The sequence below is a fragment of the Rhinolophus sinicus genome, linkage group LG05 (assembly GCF_036562045.2).
Source record: "Rhinolophus sinicus isolate RSC01 linkage group LG05, ASM3656204v1, whole genome shotgun sequence".
In the NCBI taxonomy this organism is placed as follows: domain Eukaryota; kingdom Metazoa; phylum Chordata; class Mammalia; order Chiroptera; family Rhinolophidae; genus Rhinolophus; species Rhinolophus sinicus.
Genome location: NC_133755.1, coordinates 64,898,094 through 64,920,075, shown reverse-complemented (window position 1 = coordinate 64,920,075; position 21,982 = coordinate 64,898,094). Strand labels below are relative to the sequence as shown.

General features: G+C 44.4%; 1 protein-coding gene and 1 long non-coding RNA gene across 3 annotated transcripts in view; one reads left to right on the top strand and one right to left on the bottom strand.

Moving 5' to 3' along the window:
- The window catches only part of SH3RF3 (SH3 domain containing ring finger 3), a 365,943-nt gene that overhangs the window by 30,321 nt on the left and 313,640 nt on the right, over positions 1-21,982 (top strand). The gene's annotated exons all lie outside the window — the stretch shown is intronic.
- LOC141571579 (uncharacterized) lies at positions 15,200-17,271 on the bottom strand. The gene is made up of 2 exons (XR_012496418.1): positions 16,853-17,271; positions 15,200-15,899 (listed from the first exon to the last, which is right to left on the bottom strand). It is a non-coding gene; the product is annotated as an uncharacterized LOC141571579 (long non-coding RNA).

Sequence of the window (21,982 nt, the reverse complement as noted above, 5' to 3'; positions counted from 1 at the left end):
TCTGCCACAGAAACATTTCTTAAATGGATGAGCACATAATGATTGGTGATCCCTCTAAAATGTGACTTTGGAGAAAAGCCTTTTCTATGTGAGGTCTCTGTGTTACCGAGCAAGGGCTCACTGCCTGAGGTGCATAGAAGCTAATACTATGGCACCAACTTTTGAGAAAAGAAAAAAGCTTTATTGCGAGGTCAACTGGCAAGGCAACGGGAGGCAGAGCTCAAACCTGTCTCTCCAGTTCGGGGTTTGGAAGGAGAATTAAGGGTTAAGGGGAACAGGCGGGCATGTGGAAGAGTTGGTGGGGGCAAGTTCCAACTGGAGGACTTTGGAACTTGGCCATTTATGGTAAGAAACGGTCAGGGACTTCAGCACCAGACCTTCCTGGACAATGGACTCTTTGCTCTGAAAGGGTTTTGGCGTTCAGGATCCGGTCAGGTTCCAGGCCTTTGGTTCTGTTGGCGGGTGGTGGTGAGACTTTGGTTCCGGGTGTTATTGGAGGGCAAAAGTCTCTCCTCTGCACGTGCTTCAGCTGCATGACTTGAGGTTTTATTCTGTTGTCCCTGAAAAACTACACAGTATTTTATTAGCAACAGGATAAGGTCAGTTTAAGCTGGTTCTGCAGTTACATCTGTGAGACTTTCATTTGCTAAAATGAAATCATCCTACAAACCCAAATAAGATAGGCCTTTTATTTATGCTTAGAGTACCTTCTTGTTAGGCTTAAAATGTCTGCTTTCAGGGAGTCAAAACAGTGATGAATACTCTGATTTGCAAACATTTCATCACCGGTTACACCCTCAGAGCCTTTCTGGAGGGATCTAAACTACACGTTTTCACCATCTGCTGAAGGGTCTGGCTGTTGGTAAATGACATTCCTGTTCTCACTTTAATTCTGATTGTTTGGAGGTTGATCTTCTCAGAGCAGAGTGCTGGGAAGAGTCGGTCCAGAGATGTCCTGCCTTTGTTTAGAGGCCATCTTTGTGGAGAGACAAGAATTGGAGCCTTGCTCATACTAGTAGAGCCCAGCGCTTGGGAGAATGCTCTGGACAGGAGGGAGGGGGCTCCCTGTTCAGACGGGACCACCTGCAATAAATCCCTATATTTGACTGTTACCTTCTCTTGACTTCTGGTGGCTTATGAGCTTAACCAGGCTTGACCCGCTGAGGTGGGATGGGCCAGGTGGAGGCCTTTCACCTGTGTAGTGCAGGTGCGTCTGGACAGGCTCACGAGAGTCCCTGTGATGTTGCCCAGACTGACTGCTTGAGCCGAGTATAGGTGGTTGCGATCTTGGAAATCTGTGCTCGTCGGGATCATTACATTCTTTAAGCTCCAACTTCAGGCCAAGTTGTTTAGAGGTAGCTTTTTCCTTCAGGCAGGTAGTAGTTTTATTGGGGAAGACACTACACATTTGAAAACAGATACCTCACAGGTGTATGTCTGGAGTGAGTTTCGTATCTCATGCACCTAATGAAGAAGGTGGGAAGAATGAGGCGTGCCTGTTGTGGTCACTTGGGCCAATGAGAGACGGCAGTCCTCTGAGGCTGTTGCTTGACCTTTGGTTGTCACTCCTGGGGCTAGGGGTGTCTCTGCACTCGAGAAACCCCCTTCATCTTTAGCTTTTCCCTGGTCACACTGTTAGAATAAAAAGGTAAAGTCATTTCCAGACTTCTAGGTTAAGTTTATAATTTATTAATAAGCCTGTGAAAGTGGTGCAAATAGTTCCTGACCACCTGTATGGGCTTTGACATGATTTTCACATTAAATCTTTACAGGTAAGAGTTCATTATAGATCCCTATGAAGGTATGTTTAGTTTTTATCCTCTAACAAGGATGGGTGTCTGTGCTTTCCAGCCATTGACTGGAAACTGCTTGAACTGAAAACGATTAGTTCAGGAGTGAGTTCCCTTTTTTTCTTTTTTCTATTTTTTTTTTTTTTTTGATACCCTTCACCAATTCCACCTACCCCCAAACCCTGTCTCTGGTAACTACCAATCTGTTATCTGTATCAATGAGCTTTTTTTTTTGAGATTGTACAGGTAAGAGAGATCATATGGTATTTGTCTGTCTCTGTCTGACTCATTTCACGTAGCATAATACCCTCTAGGTCCATCTATGTTGTTGCAAATGGCAAGATCTCATTCTTTTTTTATGACTGAATGATATTCCATTTTGTATATATGTACAGTCTCTTTTTTATCCATTCATCTATCAATGGACACTTAAGTTGTTTCCATATCTTGGCTGTTGTAAGTAATACTGCAGTGAGCATTGGGGTGCATATTTTTTTGAGTTAGTGTTTTTATTTTTTATTTTTGGATAAATACCCAGAAGTCAGACTGCTGGGTCATATTGTAGTTCTAATTTTAGTTTTTCGAGGACTCTCCATACTGTTTTCCATAGTGGCTGCAACAATTTTCATTCCTACCAACACTGCACCAGGTTTCCCTTTTATCACGTCCTCTGCAACACTTATCTCGTATCTTTTTGATAATAGCCATTCTAAGCAGTGTAAGGTAATATGTCATTTTCGCATAGCCCATTATAGTTTTGATAACCATGGCATTTTGGCAGAAATGCTTTATCAGAAATTATGGTTCACATGTGTTTACCTTAAATAAATAGAGAGCCAGATATTTCTTCAGCAAAATGGGTTTATTCAGAAATAACAAAGAATTATAATTATGGACATGCGGTATAATAGAGAACTATGTGCAAATCCAGAGAACAAAAGAGAGTAATGTTCTTTTATAGAGGAAAAGGAAAGTTCAGAGGGACTGTTATACACAAAGAGTTCATTGGAGGAAATTGGGAGTTCAAAGTGTAGTGGCTTTTTATTGGCTGAGTTGCAACCGTCTTTCATTGACTGAATAGTTGCCATGCAAGAACTTCTTCTTGCTGTAGTAGTAGAGTAGGAAAACATCCTCCTGTTGGAGATAGAAAGTACGCCTCTTCCTGTTTGGGTGTTTGACTATGAGTGGTAGAATGTGAGAGCTCCCCCTATTGGCCCTCTCAATTATAATTTAAATGTGGTTTCTGTTTATTAATCTTCACACGTGCTTTTAAAAGTTTCCTGAGGATATACGGAATTCTAGAGTGTGGTTCAGGGATGGCAGTGGGGTAAAGCAGACAGGACTGAATTAGAGTACTTGGATTGCAGGACAGGGTTTCGCCATTAACAAGTGTTACAATTTTACGTTATACAGTTACCGTGGTTGGCTCTTATTTCCTTTTCTGCACATGAGTGGCAGTGATATTTTCTGAGGATTGGTCCTACTCCAAATCTGAGGTAGTTACTCATTCGTTAAACAAATATTTGTTGAGCACTAACTATGTCCCAGGCACGGGGTGAAAGTGGTGAAGAAGCCCAGTTGGCTTCTCTCAGGAAGCTCAGTCTCTAAGTGGGCAGAGAGAGGTGGGTTCTTGCCCTCAGAAGGCTACCTGGGGTCACCTTCCTCAGTTCAGAGAGGAGAGATGAGATGCGTTCTCTCATCAGACAGCAGCGCCTGCTCACAATGGTCTTGAGGCTTGGAGGCACCCAGATAAACAGGATATGCTTCCCAGGAGCACTGAGCCTGCACACCTGATACGGCAAGTTCTGCAACCAAAGTGTGTCCAAGTGTGGGGAAGGTGGGAGTCTACTCATGTATCCTGCCTCAGTTCATTGACGTTTCACTTTGACGTAGCCTACTTCCTATTCAACTTATCTTTTCCTGAATAATTTACAGAGTTTAAACAGCTCATCAGGTTTTTGTTGGTTGCTATTTATCTGGTTGAATGTCCTCTTATCTCCTTGCCTTATCTATATCTTATCTATAGTCTGTTAAGAATTTACTTTTTGTCATCCTTAAACAAAATGATGTGATTTACTGTTAGTTACGATGCATGTGTAGAGAAAATTAAATGTGTATTGAATTGAAATGCTCTTCCTTACCAAAAGTGATTTTCTCATGCTCTATGCTGTGGCTTCTTTCTTTCTGTCTTTCTGAAAAGGACACTCAGCGCCTGGGCTTGCAGGCACTGTCAGGACTCGTGCCTGTGGTGGGACAGTAAAGTACATTCCAACACAGAACAGATGGTGCCATTTCCTTCTCACCATCTATTATCTGCGCAGAACCGCATGGGAGGCGTTTCCTGTTGGGGAATAACATCCAAGGTTCTCCAGGCTTGTTTTGTCTGGGCCTGGGGGAGCGGGGTCCTGGTGACGCCCTCCGGAGGCTCTGCCCTCACAGTGCCCACCAAGGCTCAGGCCCCCGCTCCCCAGATGGCCCTTCAGGGCCCCGGGGCTCAAACACACTCCAGATTGGGAGGATAAGAATAGATTGCTTTCTCCAAGCTGGCATCTCTTTCACAGAATGGAGACACTCTACTTGTGTTTTACATGGATTCGTTTGTGAAAACCTCCTTTTGTGTTCCCATAAAATGCATGAATGTGCAGAGAACTGAATCCTACCTCCTTCCTCTGGTTGTGGTACAACGGCCTTGCCAGCGTGCTTTTGAGCTGAGTTGCCCATTTCCCAATGAAAGGCAGCATCCAGGACTGTGGGCTTCCTCATGGCCTCTTTGGTCGTGTGGTTTGGAGCCAGAGCAACACTTGATATGCACGCATTTCCAATGAAATGACCCTGAGGCAGAGCGGGATGGAGAGCGTTTCTTTCTATCAGCCATCTGGAATGTGCTGATGAGTCAGCTGGCAGTTAGCACCAAGTGGCAGGATTCTCAGGCATCGGAGCTTCTTGAGCACATCTGCTGATGCATTGAGTCACCAAACATCTCATCTGCAGGAAAGGCCGCTCATGCCACTGTCCTCAGCGCTGGGCATTTGTGTTTCTGAAAAACAGCTCCCAAGTAGCCCTCTGATTCACATAACAAACCAGCACGTCAGAACCCTCTGTTCATTATGTACGTATCTTAACTGTCCTTTCTCCTTGTATGTGGTTGTCTCCATTTTTCTGTGGCTGTGTTTGTAACTTAAAAACACTTTAAAAAGATTTCTTCTTACAAATCAAACTTTTGTCTTCCTTGGTGAATGAAATATATGAAAAATACCTTTACTTGTGTGACTTTTCCTCTCCCTGCATCCAGCTGTCCTAGCAGTGTTATTCTAAATAAGGTGAACTGGTCCATGGCTCTGTCCTCTTTACTTCCTGCATTGGTGGGACAGCCGTCATTTGGAGTCTGGTGTGGCCTTCCTGTGTGCAAGGGCTCTTCCTTTTCCTCTCTTTTACTTGAAACAATGAGGCACATCTGCCCAGGTAAAGCTCTGGCTGGGGTGCTGGACCACACCTGGATTGCAGAAGTGGGCTCCTCAGTTTCCCCGTCCCCACACTGAACCTCTGTTGGCGTATATTGTAGAAGAGTATTACCGTCGGGAGAGGCTCATATTTCTTTTACGAAAAGAATATGCAAGTTCAAAGACATTGCTTGGCTGTGGATATAATTGTGGCTACTGCACTTGTCATATATAATGTTGTGTGTTTCTTTATACAGATGTTGGCAAGACTTCACTAAAATGCCATCATCCCTGGAGATGGGACTTCAGTTGGAAATTATCTAGTGGAAATTTTGGGGTTATGAGATGCAGAGATTACCCTCTTTATGCTGCCCTAGGTAGGGGATTAAATACAATCAGAGCACTTCCATGCAAGTTGAAAACATTACTCAAATAATTATGTGGGATATCAAATGAGGAAATACACTGTGCTTGGTCGTACTAGTTGGTCATGTCTGGGTGGTGGGACTTATGGGAATTTTAATTTTCTTCTTTATGTTTTTTTTTAGTCTGTTCAAGTTTCCACAGTGAGCATGTATTATTTTTTGAATTCAGATTTTAAAAATTTGCAATCACTTAGAGTTTTAGAATCCTGTTTTTTTTTCCTTCATGGAAATCAAATACAGACTAAGTCACAGGTTTCAAAACTATAGAATTGTAGAATTGGAAAGACCCTTACAGATTGCCAAGTAATCAAAACCCATAGTTCAGATGAGAGGTGACAGCATCTATGCTTGAGTTCTCCCCTTTGGATTCCAGCTCCTGTGCCCTTCCTGCCACCTTGACCTGCTTATCTGTGGTGTGACTATTTCAGATAAAGGTGGGGTATTCTGATTTGGGGTAATTTGGACCAATGCCACTTCTTCATTGCCTTTACAGTTAAGGCCATACTCACGGAAAATGTTTAAGAGCAGGGCTTGGCAAACCAGGGCCCATGGGCCAGCCTCTTGTTTTGGAAATAAAGGTTTTATTCCTGGAACACAGCCATGCCCCTTTGTTGGATGTGTGCTCTGTGGCTGCTTTTGAACTATGACAGCAGAGGTGACCAGTTGCAACAAAGACCACATGGCCTGTCAAGCTGAAAGTGTTTACTATCTGGATCTTTCAGAACAGTTTGTTGATGCCTGTTAAGACTCATAAGTTGGTAGAATGTTAACCAGAGACCTGGGACAAGGACCGATGTAAGACTGGGGAACGTACCCTTTGGAGTAAAACTATCCAGGGGGAAACAGAGTGTAGTGCTAGCTTGCCTGTGCTGTTTAGGATGATCTAGTTTAGAACCCCCCCCCCCCCCCCGACCAAAGGCATGAGGTAGGGCTGGAAAGCTATATAGTCCTTGGGAGTGGATATTAAAACTCAGCTCTTTTGCTATGTTGCTTCATCTGGAATGTTCTCATTAGGAATGTGGAGTCAGGTGTGGGCCAATTCTTATGCCCTTTAAAGCAGATGTCAAGTTCAGACCATGGGCGCTGAGTACTGGACTCTGGCCTCTGCGGTGGAAAACCATTTAGGCTTCATTCAGGTGAAATAGCAGAAGAGAAGCAAGCAGTGCAGATGGATAGGCTGTTCCTGCAGTGTCCCCACAACCTGCATGTGTGTGGTTGTCCCAGGTGTCCTCAGAATAGGAAGGCCATGCACGTGGCAGGGCCCCCCAACCAGAGGCTCCTGGGTGCCCAGAGGTCCCCCCAGCCATTTTAAGGTTTCCAAGAGGAAGTGGACATTGTCCAGTTGTCCATGATAGGGCAGCACAGGCAGAGAGAAAGACCAAGTTGCTTTGTTTGGGCGAAGGGAGAAAAGGAACAAACATTTGGGTATGCTTCCTGAGTACCAGTCAGGATGCTGGGTATTTTTTATTTCATTGTTTTCCTTCACAGTACTGCATTGCAGTTGGTAGCTAATATTTCCCCTTTATAGCTGGGGAGCCTGTGGACTGCTGGGATGCCAGGCCACACTTACTCAGCTGGTGAGTGGCCCCGCCAGGCCTTCCACCCAGTCCTGTGGGCTTTGTACTACATCCCATCGTGTTTGGCAACAGTGTTCATAATCGGAAGGGCAGAAGCCCTGACTGGGAATTGTTTGATCAGCAATGGGAAGATGAATGGCTAATCAATGCACTTTATCTGGAATATAACATTTTTCCAGGATGGGACTCATGAATTGATTTTAATGGTGTCTTCAGAGGAAGAGTTGGGCACTTGGCCTTATCGTGTGGAGTAACTCCCGGAGACATGCTGGGCAGGCCCTGTGAGGGCAGAGGCTCAGAGGGCATGTTGCAGGACTAGCAAGAGCACTGGCATTTCCCTCTTTCATATTTTGATTGTCGTTTGAACTTGTTCAACACCAATGTCATTAAATAGGGAGATTCCTTTCAGTTAACTAAAAGGGGATACATTTAGAAGATGGCTGCTACCTCTTTCCAAAATGACATATTGTGCAATTATCTTTAGTCTCCCTTGAGTATCCTTTATTTGAGTCTGGCAGCAAAAACCGATACTTAAAGTATCTTGAGATGCCACTAGGAAATGCAGTCATGCTTGTAGTCCTGGTCTTCCTGTTGAAGCCGCGGGGCCTACTTACGGGCCAGACTGGTAACTGATTCCTCCGTTCCAAAGTCAATGCTGAGGCCAGTTGGGTGCTGTGGACCATGCTTTGCTCAGCTTCAGCTTGGTGAAATCTCTGAGAGATCTGTATTTCATCCCGTAATGTGGAAGCAAAGAAGGTTAGCTGACTGGAAAGTCAATGCTGGTGCAGTTAGTTACCCTTGAAAGTCAATATGAATTCTTAGCAGTTGTCTGTTTAACCAGGAAACATCACGAGTTGGCAAGTGGTTGGTACATTAATTTGTTCATTTACTGAACACGCGTTTACTAGGAGCAAACAAGGGTGAATTCATAGCTCCCTGACCAAGTCCTGTGATTGTGCTTGGTGAGCAGCAAAGCTGAAATCTTAACGTTGTTACTTTGGTTTAAAAGTGAGATCGGAGCAGAAACTTTGTTTTTAAAGATCTCCAGAATCAGGAAAAGAGAACATTTGGGTTGTTGTCTCCACAAAGGGATCTAGGTGGAGTGAACTTAAAATCTAAGTGAGTAATTTTGAACATTGGGACTTATAGGCTTAAGAGAAAGACAACCTAAAGTAGGGGATAATTAATTTTTTACCGATTTTACGCTGTCATGCCAGTAGGTTAGTTTTTTTTTTTTTAAACATGCATTTTAATTTTGTCTTTTAATTATTTATTAGGTAAGTGCTGATGTATGTTTCTTGGGAGTTCTTTAAACGTGTTACGTTAGCACTTCATTTATCCAGATCACTTATATTGAAGCAAATCACAGAGCAAGCAGAAAAGCTGCATCTCCACATGGTCCTCTGTGCTCATGTCCATGAGAGACCCTCTGTCTTTGCTGGAGTCCTATTTCCTTTTTGTTTTTGGTCAGCATACTGGAAAAAATCACTTAATCGATTTGCATTTCCTAGGTGCCTGCTCTTGGCTTGGCATGATTCTAAATGTTGAGAATTCAAAGAGTAATAACCAAAGTATAACCTAGTGGGGGGAAAAGAGACTGTACATTCATTATTTTGTAATACTTTAGTTAAGTGGTAATTGTAGAGGTTCATAAAATAGAGAAAAGTACGGAGGAAGAAGTCAATTAATTGTAAGTTCGTTTCAGAGACGGCTGGATGGAGGTGTTTTTAACAGCAGAAGGATGAATAGCAATGAGATACTCCAAGTAGAAATAACACCACCTACAAAGGCATGTTACATTTTTAGGAGACCAATAGTTGTTCACAATTTCTGGATCAAAAGACGTACGGGCATAGAAGCCAGAAAGGAGGCTGTTACTTAGGCAGAAGTCAGGCTCAGCTGAGAACCTTATTTATAGTGACCCGGGCACTGTAGAATGGCTTTCAGCAGAGATGATGTGTATTTAGGGGAGAAAGATTCCTGTGGCTTCAGATTGAGGATGGATTTGTTGGGGGAAGCTGGTGGAAGATCACGGAGGAGATTTTGTGCTCAAAATGAGACATGGTGGATACCACTAAGGTCCTGGAGGTGGGAAGAGAAGATAAAGGAGGACCAGAATTTGGCGTAGTGGAGAGAGCCTTCCAATGGGTTCGGGTGATCGGGCTGCTCCCAGCTTTGTCAGCCACTTGCCATGGGACCTGGCCCAAGATCTGAGATAATAAGCTCTGTTTACTGGGAAACGCATTCATGTTGTGGCCCTACTTGTCAGTGATGGTGAGATTACTCTCAAAGAGAGTTCTTTTTCTTAAAGGTACACCCAATGCTGGGGTCAGGATAAGGAAGACTATTTTCTCATATGTAAAAACAGAGGAATGATAGCCCTTGTCGTGCGGGAGACCCTGGTCGCTCCTCCATTTGTCGTGCGGGGCGGCCTGCAGGGTCTCTGGTCCTGCTCCCCACATAAGAACGCAGGATATGGTGAGGCCAGAAAGGAACACACACGGAGCCATAGGTAGGGGAGTCATACCAGTATGGTCTCACTGGAGGCTGGGCCCACCGGACGCGCGACCTGCCGTCCGCCTTTCCGCCAACCGACCGACGACTCTCCTCCACTCTCCTCGGCTCTGTTCCTCTACTCTCTTCCGCTCTCCTTGGCTCTCCTCTTCCGTTCTCCTCGGCTCTCTTCTTCCGCTCTCCTCAGCTCTGCTCGGCTCCTCGGCAATCCTCAGCAGTCCTCGGCTCTCCTCCGTAGCCGCAGCAGTTATACCAGCGGCCAATCGGCCAACCGGCCACAGCCGACGGCCAATCAGCCACAGCCGACGCCATCTCCCCCGCCCCCCCCCCCCCTTCCGCCAGCACCCTTCCACGTGAGGCCGAGAGCCTGTAAATTACTCTCTGGGGCTGTGTCCCCACAGCCCTTTTGCAGGATGATTTAAGTAGGAAGATTAAATGTCTAGCCTAGGGCTGGTGCATAGAAGGGGCCCAATGAATTGTGATTTTCTTTCACATCTATAAAGGATACTTGTGGTGGAAACAATGAATGCAACCAGCCAGGCCTTATTCTGGCATGAATTAATTGGACATGAAATAGTTTGGGGCAGGGATTTCTTAACTTGGGAACTGTGGCTCCTGAGAAGGTTCATGATGGCCTTGGAAGCCCCATGAACCCTTGGGACTGTATAGAAAGTCGATATCATGATCAACTTGTGGAGCATTTGTATTCTGGGGGTGTGGCCATCAGATTCTCATGGGTGCGTGATCCCCACAAGTTTAATCAGTGATCTAAGGAAGAACGAGGATCACAAGGTGTGTGTGTGGGGGGACACGGGGGGCGGAGAGATGATTAGATGTCTCAGTGGCTGTGAGATTCTGTTCTTGTAAAGGAGTCTAAAAAGTCAACAAGTACGTAACTTAGGATAGGAACACTTCAGAGGAAAATGATGGCAACCCTCTTCTACTTGGTCCTCTAGTAGAGCTGAAATGTAAGGAATATCAAAGACTATTAGACAGGTCAATTTGTTTGATTTCTTTTGGCTGACTGCCTGATGACTTGGAGGTCAAGAGCAAGTAAGCTTGTTTGTCCAATCCATCCTCCTCCCTTGAGGTAGTATTTCATTAGTAAGTTGGAAGTTTCTAGGGAACAGAAGTCTCATTTGATTTGTCTTTCTGTCTCTGAAAGCATCTAAAATTATTAGAAAGCCAGAAGACCTAATGACCTAAATCTTTTCTGCTGATTGTTCAAGTATGTTTCTATGTTAAGATAGAAGCAACACAAAAAAGCACATCCTAAAACCAAAAAAAAAAATATTTTCCTGTATCTAAACAAAATCTGTCCCTCTATAGTACAGGTTAGTGCTTCTTTGGGTGAGGAAAAAACACTAGGTACCATTCTACCAAGAAAAATACCTTCATAGGCATTTCTTACATTGCAAAGTCATCTTCTGTAATTTCTTCAGGAACGGAAGGGTCATGTTAGTATCCTCCCTGTTGCTTTCATTTTCAGAGCTCTTTTATGAATGTTTTCTATTCCAATTTGAAGGGCCTGGATGGATACATCGTGCCTCTTCTAGGGCTGGCACGTACTAACATGGAGGCATACAGGCCTGTCTTCGTTCATTTGCCTCTGCTCTGAAGCAGTCAGCTGGGTGTGGCCCAGTGCGAACCCTGGGTCATCGCCTGTAGCGGGTGCTCTAGAGATAGTACATTTGGATAGTTTGCATTCTTTGAGTATATTACTGAGGGATTTCCCCCAACATTGCTATGAGTTATTATGTCATCCTTTTGACCCAAAATCTTTGAGTTCAAATGTGACAGTTTTGAGAATCAAAAGAGTCTGTGGTGGGAAAGTAAGGCAGACCTGATGGCATGGCTGTTGGCTTACTTAACATATTACGTTCTTCTTCCTTTCCCTCCCTGGAATTCACTTTGTTAAATTTCTTGTGCTGTTCACTTAGATCTAATTAACATTTTTAATTGGTGTGTTGTGTAGCTCTGGAAACCGCTTATTAGATTTCATAGGTGTCTCTGGCAGCACAAAATGTTTAATGAGCAAAATAATTATGTTACAGTGAAATAAATATGTACATATTCAATGAATTAATAAGTGAATTAAATGATGACTTCATGGAAACCTCCTGAGAAATGGTTATGGACTGTCTTCTCAATTAGATACTGAAATTGACTTTGTGTATGGAGGTTTTGGAGGAAGTAAATGCGCTTTTTCTTTTAGATTGTAATAATATTGTGTGTGTGTTTAACCAGAATGAGAATCTATAAGTAAAATGGGTTTCACATCCTTTGAGCCGCAGAAGAGCCTGTAGAATGTCTTGGCAGCTGAAAGGAAGTGGGTAGGATGTATAGTGTCTCTCACTAGGGAAACAGAAATCTCACAGCTCTGCAGAAATGGAGATAATCGAAATTAGGTTCCACTTCCTATTCCATTAGGCAGCCCTTATCATTCTCCGATTCTGGACGTAATGGCCAAGGAGTAAGAGGATGATGTATACAAAGGTGGTCAAGAGACTTTTAGAGCTGCCGAGACCCAGTCTGAACTCTTCCTGCAGTGGATGAAGAAGCAGAAGACTTGAGGCCAGGATGTGCCCAGAGTCCTGGTCCTTGAGCTGGGGGAGCTCTGAGAGTTGTTCCCCATCAGCCAGGGCCCTCTTGGCTGAATCACACTGTCTCCTACCCCTCCAAGAGTTCCTCGTAGGAGGAAATTAGGGGGACCAAAAAAAAAAAAAATCCTGGAAGAAAGCACTAGGGCTATCTCACAAGCCAGAGGCTGGAGCATTTTTGCACAAAGGTATTTTTTAAAGACTTCTGATGGCAAGAAACAGACGCACTCAAATCCCTTAAGTGGGGGGAGCTTACTGTAAGGTTTCCCCTATATGGGGACCCAGGCATGGCTGAACACTGGGCCTCGGGAGGGACAGGAACCACAGGAGAACCCAGCTGAGGGGCAACTTTCCCACTGGGCTGTAGCATTCTCTGTTCTGCTGGTCACATGGCTGGGCTATGCCCCATCTGTCAGCTTCCCTCTCTACCTGTCCTACCACTGAGCACTCCCCATCTCTGTTCTGTTCTCTCTCCTTTCTGCTCACAATCTCTGCTTCTCTCTGCCTGCAGCTCATGTCACCTTTACTGATTTGGCAAATAGTGTCAGTGGCTAACCTTGTCCTGTTTCCTGATTCTAGTTCCCAAAAGGAACCATGATAACGCCCCAGAATGATTTCACAACGGGTGCACCGAGGCCATTAGCCAGCCAATGAACTCGCTTCTCTGGGATCGGGTGACTTTCCCTGTCTAGTCAGCTGACAGGGCAGTCACATGGGCCTGAGGGGCTGAGTGTGGGGCAGGCTTACTGGGAAGGGACTGCAAGGCACATTCTGAGAGCACTCACAGTGGGATATGTTACTGGATTCCTCAGGCATACAATGGATTTACTCTGAAACAGGCTTCTTAGATTGTCAAAGTTCTAATCGCACTTATCTCATTATTTACCCCCTCTGGACAAGGCCCCCCTCTGATGGGCTGGACTGTTCAGTGGGACCCTCCATGGGTACTGGCAGGCGGAGCAAGTCAGAGGGCAGAGTAGAGTGGCTGGCATTTCCAGTTGGACTTCGGTGTCAGATTTTTTCAAATAAACTTGTTATTTGGGAATAATTTTAGATTTATGGAAAAGTTGAAGAAACAGTACAGATAATTCCCTCCCGTATACCCATCACCCAGTTTCCCCTAATGTTTAATATCTTGCGTTACCACAATACGTTTGTCAAAACTAAGAAATTGACCTGGGTGCATTACTCTTAACTGAATGATAGTAGTTCCCTACCCCCTTATCCATGGTTTCACTTTCCATGGTTTCAGTTATCTGCTGTCAATCGTGGTTCAAAAATATTAAATGGAAAATTCCAAAAATAAATAATTCATAAGTTTTAAATTGCTCGCTCTTCTGCGTAGCATAATCGGGAAATCTCATGCCTTCCTGCTCCATCCAGCCCAGGACGTAAATCATTCCATTCTCCAGTGTCTCCACTGTAAACACTCCCTGCTCAGTTAGTCTCTTAGGTTATCAGATCCACTGTTTCGGCATCACAGTGCTAGTTTTCGAGTAACCCTTATTTTGCTTAATAATTATCCCAAAGGCATTCATGTAACTTTTATTAGAGTATATTGTTATAATTGTCCCATTTTATTATTGCTGTGAACCTCTTACTGGGCCTAATTTATAAATGAATCTTTATCATAGGGATGAACATATGTATTAATGTATGTATATATAAGGTTTGGTACTATTTGTGATTTCAGGTGTCCACTGCGAGTTTTGGAACATTTCCCCCACAGATAAGGGAGGACTACTCTACAGACTTGATTCAGATTTCACCAGTTTTCCCGTTCATATCTTTTCTCTTTTCCAGAATGCCACATTGCGTTCAGCTGCGCAAAATTTTATGTGAAGAAAGATATCACTGCTAAACTCATGCCTCTGCACACACACCACCCCTACCAGCACAAGCAACCTGAGTGCCTGTGGCCCTTTTCTCCTCCAGTCGATGTCATACCACATACTTTTACCAGATTACTCTTTGTCTAAAGCTGCTTTTGTTACCTTTCTCTCTGGCTTAAGAATCTACTAGAGGTGCCTGTTGCTGAATACATCACATCCAATCTTCTCACCGAGACACCCGGCCCTCCCACCCTGTGATCCACCCTCTCCCCCACCTCCCGCCGGGGGCAAGGGTGCTGGGATGCCACCTCCTCCCAGCATCTGTTGTTGCTCTTTGTTTCTTTGCATCTCTGAGTGTACTTCCTCGGTGCTACTTTCTGAAGACCATTTTTCCATGACCTGCACCCTGTTTTTTAATGTCCGACATGTATTACGTTTACAGTATTACATTGTTAATATAGTCTCTGGTTTATTTTTAGATCTTAGCGCAGCTATACTGTCATGCTTGTAAGGGACTTGAGTGGGCCTCCCCGGACCTCCGTGCTCGGCCGTGACAAGAACCATGAGCTGGTTCCGTGATGTTCCCAGGGGAGGAGGAGCCTGATTTTGGATTAAAAAATAATTCTCCACAAGATAGACACATATGTGCTGTAAACCAGAATCACGTTTAAAAATGGGTTAAAAGCTAAACCTGCTGAGGCACGGAGAAGTTGCAGAAAGTTGTCTCCTTAGTCTCAGCTCACATGGTCGGGTATTTCTCATGGTCTGGTTGTGATTGGGACCTGGAGGCATGTGGAAGTTGCACAAAAATATTTGTTGAATGAACCAATGAGTAAGGGGACGAGTGAATGGATAACTGATGGCTCTAGTTAAATTCTAATGCTTTTAGGCTGCTCGTCCTTTATATGACTTACCACATTTGTCTAAACAATGGTGTGTCTGTGTATGAAATTAAAAATTTTTTTTTTTAATTTAAAAATTTCTACTAGTCACATTAAAAAAGTAAAAAGAAACAGGTGAATCTCATTTTAATAATATATTTTATTTAACCCAGTGTATCCAAAATGTTTTCATTTCAGCATAGTCAACATAAACATTATTGAGATATTTTGCATTTTTTTAACTAAGTCTTCAAAATTCGATGTATACTTTACCTTTACTTTATATCTCAATTAAGACAGGCGCATGTCATGTGTGCCAGATGTGGCAAATGGCTACTGTATTATTGGACAGTGCAGCTCCAGATTTTGCTCGGGGATTTTTGGTTTCAGAAAGACTTGGGTTTGAATACCTATTCCATCACTTATTTCCTGTGTGACTTTGAATGAGTTACTATCCTGCAGAACTGTCATGAGACTCAAGTGAAATGAATCACGTGGAAGCGCACCTCCCAGCAGCTGGCACACAGTAGGTGGTCAATATGTGTTGGTTCTCTTCCCAGCTTTTCAAAATGGAGGTGGAGGGTGGGGTGGGAGGAAGGCCAGGACGTTAGCAGCGGGAACATTCGGATGGATCTCCTCAGTGCATGAGAGCTGAGCACAGGACTGGTTGGTTAGCGAAAGGGGGCGGGGTGCTGATCTGATGGGCATTTCCAGATTAGTGCTACGTGGTTACCAGGGACGCTGGAGCACGTCTTCTCTCTGCTGATCTGGAACCTTAGGCAGTGTCACCCTGGTCAGAGTGCAGCTATGAGGGATGATGAAATGACTCGAAATCATGCCCTGGAAAGAATGGTTTGAAGGAGATGATTGTAATTCCATTGAGAGAGAGAGAGAGAGAGAGAGAGAGAGAGACTGAGACTAGAGGAGAACATGATCTTTAAACATCCCAGCTTTGTCTGGCCTTAAGAAGCAGAACTAATGTGGAAGCTACAGGAAGGAAGAGTCTATTTCAGCTGGAAAGGACTTTTACACAGACATGTTTTGACAGTGGAATGGGTTGCCTTGTTAGGTAGCGAGCGTGTTATTAGAAGATGAACTTGCACTTTACCACCCGATAGGAATGCTGTGAGGAGGATCAAATCAGGCTGCACGTGTGATAGAGCACTGTGGTTCATTTCCATTATTACTAATGTGAAGTCCACTGGTAAATTCAGTGATCAGTTAACACAAGTATAATTGAACTAGATGAACTGTGAGGAGTTTTCAATCCTTCGGGTCCCCACATCACTACTCCTTTCTTGGGACTATTGTCTACCTGGCCAATATTGGACTCTGCCCTCTTTGTCAAGGGTTTGACACATGAGAAACGTGCCTGTCTCTTCCCTGACTGACTGTGAACATTGACTTCCCGAGGCTCAAAGTGAATTCACCTTTCTCCATCTGACGAGCTTGTAGTCCAGCCACATAGGCATCAACTTGTCTCTTAGTGTGATGGGTCCTGAAGGAGCTGAAATGCTGTCCCCACTTGGAGCTTTGCGTGTCACATGCAGTCAGTGAGATTCTCTCACACCTAGGTTTCTGGGCGCCATTTCTCCATGTCTTCTTCCTGCTTCTGACATCCCGTCTGCTCTGATTTCTACTCTTCAACTACAGCCGTATTTGAGGGATGTAATCCAGGCCCTGTTCTCTTCTCTCTCCCTTGTTATCTCTGCCCTGCTTTTCATTCCCACATCTTTTCTCTCCAGCGCAGTTCCCGTGCCCCCTCCAACCCTCTCCCTGTCCCAGCTGCTAACCTGGTATCCTCCGCGATGTGTCACAGGCTCCTCTCACCCAGCGTGCCAAACCTGAACTCCTCATTCCCCAAACCCGCTCACCCGCCTCCGTTGCTCAACCGTGAGGAATGCCATCACCCGCTCAGCTTTGGATGTCTTCTCTAATCATTTGTATCCCGAGGCACAATGACTAACTCATCCAACACTGGAACAGTTAACTGCTTCTTTTACAGAACTTTAAAGGGTTGTTTATAGTATCCAGCACTTGGAATCGTGAGTCATTCCTTTCCGGTTAATTACTGACTCTACGTTAACTTTGTCTCTTGTATAGTGATTCTCAAAAAGTACATCCTGAGACAATGGTTGACTTAAGTGAGTTTCAGGCTTGAGCGTTTCCTCCAAATACTACTTTGGTGTTGCCGATAGAAGTAATTGGTAGAACGTCTTGCAAAATGAGAGTCTAGTAGGAAACCAAGGGGAAGGTGACTCCTTTCTTGTTGCCTGGTGATTTTAGAAATGAAGCTTTATCCTGTATCTAGGCACATGTAGTAGTTCAACTCCCATACCTGAAAGGTCAGGAAATTGAACCTGGAGAGGTTTCAGGTTCCTCATTAGCTGTAGGCGAGCTCCTCGGCATTTCGAAGCCTGAATTTTCCTCATCTATAGAGTGGAGACATAACAGTCCTTAGTTAGGTTAAGTGACATGATGTGTTTTGAGCTCTTGTGCTGTCCTGGGGTACCATGATCTCCCTGTGGATTTGGGGTGTGTCTGGGGGGGAATGGGGGGGAAGAGAGAGAGAGAGAGAGAGAGAGAGAATGGTGGCATCGTGTGTAATGCATCAGTGCTCTGCTGGACCTGCCTGCTGGCACCTGACTGTGGTATTTGGGTAAATCCACATCTCCTTCTAGGGTGGTCTGAATTTCTACTCTCTCCCTTGGGAATTCTGGGAGACTCCTGGATTGGTCAAACTATTATTAAACTTGTCTCTCCCCCTCTCTTCAAATGAACATGTTCAGATCCTTATTTATAAAAATAGACATTTATTGCAGAAAGCCCCGGAGTTTCCTGGCAGAATGAAACACAGGAAGGTAGTTTTTCAAGTGACAAAGGCAGATAATAGCAGGTGTGGCCTGTGCTAGTGGGCCCCTGAGAGCAACGCTGGTCTCCCATCCACTCAGAGTCCTGGGGGCAGCAGTGGGGGCTGAGGGGGTCTAAGCCTCAGGCCCCCTCCTTCCTAGGTTGTTTTTGCACCGCCGCCCAATCCTGGGGTGCTTGTGCACCTTCAAAAATGAATATGTCTTCTCCAGCTCCCACCCACACTGCGGTAGATTCTCCCCGCCATCTGCCGGCAGCTCCTCCATCTTTGTTTTTCACTTTCTGGTTCGGGTTTGCTGAGTTGGAGGGTTGTGCTACTTTCAAGAAAGTATTTGCCAGGCCCAGTGAGGCAGTTGACTGGTTGTCCAGAAAACTGAGCAAAAGTTAATGTTTGTCATCCAGGCAGGTCTCCAGGGAGACAATGGCTCATCAAACAACTGAGAGTATAAGAATATATTTACATTCTCTATATATTTCCATTTGGAAAACATAAAGAGATTTGTAGGTGTCTGTAATAATACATTATAGTCATATTGTAGCTGCACCAACCTGTGATTAAAATATGGAACCTTCTTATCAGTTGTTTGTGTCCTTCTGTTTCCTCTGTTTGGGGCTGAGGGATGCCATTGAGATAATAAAATGTGATTAGATTACCCATGGTAGAGTGTGGATGGCATCTGGAATGCTTTTCCTGATTGCTGGAAGTTTTCTCCTGTTGGGGATTTGAAAAGTGATTATTTTTCTGTATATTGACCAGAATAATTTGACAGGGACATATTGTCAGATAAGTGGTTCTTTTTTTGAATAGATGTGAATAAAATCCCATGTAAGACAAGTTCAATGTATGTGCATTTTTTTAAACAATAAAAGATTGTATTGTTAGTACTTCAGAGACTAGTGAAGACAGCTGTGTTTGTTTTCTTTGGGAACTTAAAGTCTTGTTTTAAATCCTTGATCAGAAGAGGCAAATTAATTTAACAAAATAGAGGGAGGACATCATATTTATTTGAGTAACAGAGCATGTTGAGAAGTGCAGATGTCAGGAGGTGGAGATTGTTGGGGGTGGGATTGGTTTCCTGCCCCCCCCCACCCCCCCCACCCCGTGGACGGCAAAGAAGCCTAAGCTGAGGCCTTAGATACTCCTAGGTCAAGGACACTCCTAGGTCACCCTAATTCATCTCAGTTCTCTAGGCTCATGGCTCTCGGCGGAACAGACAAGTTCTGGACAGGAAGTGGGGAACTTAACAAATTTTACACAAACAAAACTCATCCAGGAGTTTATATTGTGATTTTAGATGATTAAATTGGCACATTAATAATTTCAAAATTAACCTGTACCACAGCAGGAGAAATGGGGCAACAATGTCTCATAATTTAAAGGCTTTCTTGCACCCCTTGAAGCCGCCACGTCACTTATTAGTGTAGACACGGGCTGTTCTGTTAGTCATTGTCCCCACTGGCTCCCTTAAGGCTGGCTCCATGCCCCTGTGGAGCAGTGGCCTGGCTTTGCTGTCGTGAGCACGTTTCATACCATTCTCTGTGTGGTTTTTATTCCCTTAGTCACCGGGATGGCTATTTCGTACACTTAACCCAGTATTGTCTCCTGTGTATTACATTCCCAGAGTGATTTTCACTTCAGAAAGGACATACTATGTCTCTGTATCCTTGAAATGTGTCTTGCAGTAATTTTCCTGGTGTTTGAAAATGGCATTACTGAGACATTACTTCTGCCTTGCTGAAATGAAGGTAATAACTGGAGTGCTTACGACGTTCTTAGTATTTGTGCAGATCAATTCATATAATCCTCACAACAACCCTAGAGGTAGGTATTGCCACTATTTCCATCCTGCAGAGGAAGATATTGAGGCACAGAGAGGTTGAGTAACTTGCATGACGTCACACAGCACTAAGAGGTAGAGCCAAGATTTGAACCCAGGGAGCGAGGCATCAGAATGCATGCTCTTCACCACCATGCTGGACCACCCTATGAAAGTTCAAGTTATATGTAAATAAAAGTATGTAAGGCCAGCTACTCAGACTTTAATTTAGAAACTCATTTGTGTTTCACAGTTCCAACAACTGCTAAAACAAATAAATATTCCCGTGCGCCCAAATGAATCACAAGATACTTCATATTTTGAACTGGGTTTTAGATTGGAATAGAGAATCCTATTACGTCACTGTAGGAGATCTGTCTTACTTGCTTTTCTCCTAATAAAGGAGCCCCATACATGGACTTGGAGGTAAACACTTTCCTACCTGGCACATTTGTGAAGACTTAGCAGTGTGTGGGGGAGAGAAGGCCTCTGGCGAATATTATTTGCAATGTATTCAACCTACGAATTTCACCTCTGTCTTAGTTTGTAGCTGTTGGGCCAGAGTTTAGTTGCATTGTTAGTAAACGTGATTCTGTGGGTCTACTTATCTTCCCAGTTTATAATGTAAAAGGATGCTACAACTGGGTGGAAATTTAAAAGCCCCTTAGCTGCTTCCCCTGTACAGACTTAGGAAGTTGGCCTGACTCCCCCAGGCCCAGCTGGGCCCTCGCCCTGGTAGCCTGCTCGCCGTAAGTGATGGCTCAGCCTCTCACGTCCGTCCATTAAGCACTGTTTATTGAGCAGCATGGCCCTGGCTGTCTGGTCCCTGAAGTGCTCACTACTTCTTTGTCATTACAACAAACGATCCCCAAAGGCATCAGTTTACCTTCTGTCTTCGGGTGAGATTTAAACATCTACTTGAGGTTCCAATGGCGGCCCAATTTTAAAAAATGCATCATCCTCGTTTAACTCATTTAGTTGCCTCTATTTAGACTGAATTACTGAAATTTTTTGTCCTAGAGTGTAAAAGACAGCCATAGATTTTAAAAAAATGATGATGTGTGCAAAACTCAAGATGGTGCTTAAGGCCACACACATGTAAATATATATGTATGTATGTGCTCACACGGCCCGCGTGTGTGTCATACACACATGCACGCATACACATGAGGCTTGCTTCAGACTTCTCTCCTTGGTGGTGACAAGGCTATAGTTCTCAGCTTATCCAGCACAGATTTGGGTGCTTTCTGTGTGCTGCCCTCCCCCGGGCCTGGTTTGCCCAGAATGTCCACGAATGTTAAATCTTTGTGTGTCATGCCTCTCGAGACTCCTGTGACCCCTCTGCGAAGCTTGTCTTTCCAGGGCTCTGGCCCATTGCAGTGGGGGTGCAGCATGGGGACTCCCTCTACTTGGTTTCCCCTCCTTGGGAGAAGATTGTACCTCCAGGGGGCAGTGAGTGATCCCCGCTTGCAGGTGTGTGCTCCCTGCATAGCTCTTAGGGGTCTGATGAGCTGGGAAACCAGTACATGATTTACCATAGTGCAGGGTCCTTCTGAAAACCAGACCTGTTCCCTGTGCCCAGGAAGACTTCCCTGCTGACAGCACCACCATCTCCACCGGCCACCACCTGACTTCTGTGCTCTTCTTAGTGTAAGATGCAGAAGCAGAACAGAAAAATGGTCTGATCTGGAGCATGGTTTTCTCTGTCCTCAGCTGTCTTCTTGGTTCCAAGGGGGCTGCTGTTCTCCCAGGGCTGAGGCTCCATGGGACATACCATTTACACATCAGGCCTGGACAGTGTATGATGCTTTGCCTCATCGTTCCGATGAAAGACCAAGTCCAGAGAAACGGCATCCCCAGTTGTCATGGCTGCAGCCAGAAGGGAGAGTCTGGTGGTCCTTTCCCCTCTCTCAGATAATTCTGTGTGATGAGAAGGAAGCCATTCTTGTCCTGGGCTGCGTAGGGAATGATAAAGTGCAAAGTGCCGGAGTTTCACCATCACATCATGTGGTGCTGTTATCAGTGTGACTTTTGAAATTTTTCTGAGAGACACCGCTGCAAAAGCAAAATATTACAATTAGGTTAAGTATTGACATCCATGAATAGAATAATAAAAATGGTTCCTATTTTCTAGGCTGCTTCTTAAAGTGTAGTTGAAAGGGAGAAAGTGTTTACTTTTCTGGGGCATTGTATAGCAACTGGCATTTATTCTAGCATTTTTTAAAATAAATCTGAAAA